Source organism: Macrotis lagotis, chromosome 2 (assembly GCF_037893015.1).
Source record: "Macrotis lagotis isolate mMagLag1 chromosome 2, bilby.v1.9.chrom.fasta, whole genome shotgun sequence".
Classification (NCBI taxonomy): domain Eukaryota; kingdom Metazoa; phylum Chordata; class Mammalia; order Peramelemorphia; family Peramelidae; genus Macrotis; species Macrotis lagotis.
In genome coordinates, this window is record NC_133659.1 from 96153650 (window position 1) to 96158435 (window position 4786).

Here is a 4786-nt window from a genome sequence, read left to right on the forward strand (position 1 = left end):
GCAAAATGGGAGTGATGATCAACCTTAATGGACTTGCTCATTCTTCAGTGATTTTGTACTTTTTGTAGGAAAAGAAAATCTGAGAGACTCTTGCTGCAGCTAAATAGGAATCTGCCAAGATTGCATACATAGTGTGAAAAATACTAATCTCTCTCTCATAGAAATGGTAAACTTTTTTTTAACCTTTCTATTTTTATCTTTTTTTATTTGGGAATCCTTAGTGGAGGTGACAGGGAAAAATGGGAAATTAGTCAGGGATAGGCATTCTGGGGAAACAGCTCGGCCAAACAAAAGGCTGTGGGGACATGAAGGACATTAGATCTCCTTCTTCTTTGGAAGGCATATCAGCCGGGTGCTGGAGCTAAGGCGGGGCGGGGAGAGGCGGTGGCCAGGAGCCGGGGCAGAGGGGAGGGCCGGCCGATCAGGGTATCCCCAGAGGGATGGTGAAGGACAGATAGTCGCCCAGGGCTCCCCAGCGAGCTCGGTTGATCTGGAAGACCGTGATCCAGGAGGTCAGCGCCACGAGCCGAAAGACTAGCCCTAAGGCTGAGCGCCAGACATAGCCCTTGATCTGGCCCTGCTCCTCGTAGGCCGGGGCCAGGAAGGCCTCTCGGAAGAGCCACAGCACGTTGACCAGCCACAGGAAGGGCAGCAGCGCGAAGCCCCCTAGGTGGTACTTCTGGCAGAGGCTGAGCTTCTCCTCTTTGGACAGGCGCTCCAGGTTCATCCTGGGGCCGGGGCCCGCGGGGTCCTCCGAGCGCGCCCCTGGGGTGCTGCAGCCGCGGTGGGTAGGACGCGCTCCCGCGGCTTCTCCCAATGGTAAACTTTTTATGGATTTTATATTTATATATTATATATTAATATTGTTTCTTTTTTAATATGATCAAAATTTAATTAAAAATTAAATTAATTTAAATTAATTAATTTAATTAAAAAATTTAATATGATCAAAATTATAAAAAATTATGGTTTGTGGTGGTGCTGAGAGTTATTAATGTATTTTCTTATTTAGGGAGGGCCTTCTTCCTCTAATCACTCTAATGCTGAGGGACAGTTGTAATCTGATTACAGTAAGAAGGACAGCTAGATGGCAGGGTGGATAGATCACTGGTCTTGGAGTCAGGAGGACAGGAGTTCAAATCCACCTCAGACACTTACTAGCTGTGTGACCTTGGGCAAGTCACTTAATCCTGATTGGCTTGCATCTAGGGCTATCTCCATTCATCCTGATTCATATTTGGCCACTGGACCCAGATGGTTCTGGAGAAGAAAGTGAATCTGCTGACTTAGCCCAGCACCCCCCCCCACTCAAATCCAATTCATATGCTTGTCATAGCATCACCTTCCTGACATCATGGTCTTCTTTGAGAATGAAAGACAAATATTACAATAGGAAGGTAAGATCTATAGTTCTGAGTATAGATTTTTAAAGTTATTTGTAAAACCTTACTTTCTCAGATTTTGGTATCTAGTAAGAATCAATCATGATAACAATGACTCACATTTATACAATATTTTTAAAGTTTGTACAACAGCCCTGTGAGGTAAATAGCAGTCAGTCAGCAACAAAAACCAAATAATCCACATTTATTGAATATCTACTATATATGTGCCAGATACTGTATGGGACTGGGGACACACAAAAAAAAGACAAAAGAAGGGACTTGAGGAGCTCACATTCTAATGGAGGATACAGACCAAGAAACTGAAACTCAAGGATGTTAAATGATTTGGCTGACTAGTAACAGCCAAAGAGTCAAAACAAAATCTTCTGATATCAAGGCAAGTAATCTTGATACAACACTAAAATGCTAGATAGCATTACCTTCTGTAAAATAACTCCTCCATCATTCTGCCATAGTTCCTGAAATTCTTACTCTTTCACTCCTTTCAGTTAAAACATTATATGGAAAAATATCTTTCCTGAGGACACATGAGCATCCACAAATTAGTTTGTCAAGAAAGTTTCTACTTCAATGATGATATTTATCCTTCATTTTCAAAGAATATGACATCAGGGAAGGTGGTGCCATATCAAACACATAAATTGGATTTGAGTGATGGAGTGCTGTGCTGAGTCACCAGCCTCATTTTCTCTTCTGGAGCCATTTGAGTCCAGTGACTAGATATGGATAAAGATGATTGGAGATGGCCCTGGATGCAAGGCAATCAGGATCAAGTATCTTGCCCAAGGTCACACAGCTAGTAAGTGGCAAGTGTCTGAGGCTGTATTTGAACTCCTGTTCTCCTTGATTTCAAGGTCAGTGCTCTATCCACTGCACCATCCAGCTTCCCTTACTTGAATAGAGATCAGAACTTTGAAGGAAGGGGATAGGAAAGTTTTGAAGGAAGGACATAGGAAAGGGTTTGTCCAGTCAGGTAGAATGTTGAGGCAGGTGGGCCAAGGAAGTTATGGGGCAGCCTGAGGACAATTAAGGAAGGGAACATAGGTAAGGGAAAGAGTAGCATCAAATACAGAGCAGGAACCACAATGACAAAAAAAACTGCCTGATTTCTGCCAATAAACAAATATTTATTAAGCACATATCAGGCCATAAAACAGTTCCTACTTGCTAGGAATTTTCCTCCTATCAGATCTACTCTACCACTTTTCTAGTTAGCCAGATTCACAACCTTGGAGTCATTGTGAACTCTTTACTTACACTAACTTCTTGTATCCAATCAGTTGTCCAAACTTATAAGGTAGGAAGCACAAAAAAAATGTCATTATCTCCTTTGAACAGATGATTTAGTAAGTCAATAAACATTTATTATCTACTCTTTTTCTGGCACTGTGTTAAGGGCTGAGTATTTGAAGAATGGTAAAAAATACCTTCCTCTTAGGGAGTTCAAAGTATAATGGGAGAGAAAACATGCAAATAACTATATCTACACAAATTATACATAGGATCAAGTTGAAATAATTAGCATCTTTTTCTAGGCTAGATCATGAGTAAGGAATACTCTGACTGTGGGAACTCCATTTATCATATGAAATAATAATTGTAAAGCATATAGTACAATGACTGGAAGCACCTTATAAATATAATTATTGCTATTATTACTATTATCATTACCAATAGGATGGGTACCTGCTCAGCATCTAAATTCTTAGTGGGTTGCTTGGAATCATCAAGAGGGTAAGTTACTTGAATATCAGTATATAGCTAGGTTTTGATAAGCATAAATCCCTTGAAGTGACCACGTGCATTGAAATTCATGCTATTTGAAATTATTTGAAAAACATGGTCTTTGGCTCCATCCTAAATGGAAATTTATAGCACAAGTTCAAATAATGCATGAAATTCATTAGTTGCATTATCAGGACCTGGATATATTTGTGTGAAAAACAAAACTTGAACCAGGTCTTTCTGTTGATATCTGATTTTCTATCTACCCCATACTGACCCTCCATACATCCCTTAAATACCGTTAACTAATTTTCGTAGCATACTTAGTTGTATATTGATTGCATTTTGACATGTATGTCCAATTTTTTAAAAAAGAATGATGTTCTGAGTCCCTGTTCCTTTTTGAAACAATCATAAATTTTTGTCTGTAGATATATGAATCAATTCCTCTATGCTATTTCTGTCAAGGATCCTTTCCTCGTTTGTTTCCAAAGATGTGTTTTGGAAACATTTTGAGTGGTGCATGTTTCAGATTTTTTAAATTCTCATGAGCTGCTTTTTTCCTCTTGATCCTCTGTAAAAAAAAAAGCAAAGTTAAAAATATTTTTGTAAAGTAGATTTCCTTTTCTAAGATAAACAAATCCTCTTGGAACAGTCATTTTTTTTTGGTGAGGAAGGCATATTTTTTTTATTCTAGTTAAAGCATAAATCCAAATATACCACTTTCAGAGAAAGGAGTTTTTCAGGGAAAGCAGTGCCTGGGTAGTGTTTTGAAGCCTTGGGGTTTACGTTGGAAAGAAACTGCATAAGAACCAAACTACCTGATGAAGCTTGTCAGCGCTTTTAATTCTACATCTGTTGTTGATCACACTATGGGACTTGTTAATATGTTTATGATCATGTCACCACAATAGAAAACACAATGTTAAGTTGTCATGTCTAGTCAAGTAGGGCACCGGGTCTTTCATGTATATTTCATGACAAACAATTCTACTGAAGGATTTCAGGAGGTTCCTCCATTTAAGGTCTCGGTGTTTGATTTTGTTTTTCTTTGTGCCTCCAGCAGAAGTATCTAGGAGATCTCAAGACATTTTTAAGTTGGGATGTGGAATAGTAATTACCTGTTAACAAAACAGCCATTTTGTGTGAACGTTAGTTAGGTTTTAAGGGTTGTCATCTCTCATCTGGTCAATGAGTGAACAAGGAGAGCAGATTTTTCCAAAGAGAAATAGGCCAGAGTCCAGTTACCTGCTAACCACCTTGAGCTGTTAATATTGAGAAAATACCTGGAGTTTGTACTATTACACAGAAATTAGAGTTAGCTATCAACACTTATGTTAAATGTTTCCAAAGCAATCAGTGAAAATGGATTTTCTAATCATGAAGCCCCTTAGCTTTCCACAGTTTGTCACTGAATGAATTAAAAACTTAACATAGAATTTCCACCCAAGGAGAAATGCCAAGGCAGATAATATGCTAGGAGAAAGCTTTCCAATAAGAATGTTGTTTCAGAGACATTTCTCATATTTTTTGTCGAATACTCTTGCATTAAAGTGATCTAAAAAACAACACAAGAAAATGCCTTTTGTTGTTATTTTTGTGGGACATTTCATTGTAGAGATTTGCAGAGGGTTAGCAGTTCACCAATAGACCTG

The 4786-nt window shown here is 38.8% G+C and overlaps 1 pseudogene; it reads right to left on the reverse strand.

The window, feature by feature from the left end:
* Window positions 1–419: 419 nt before the first annotated feature.
* On the reverse strand, window positions 420–733 carry LOC141511105 (gamma-secretase subunit PEN-2 pseudogene; annotated as a pseudogene).
* Between the last annotated feature and the right edge of the window lie 4053 nt (window positions 734–4786).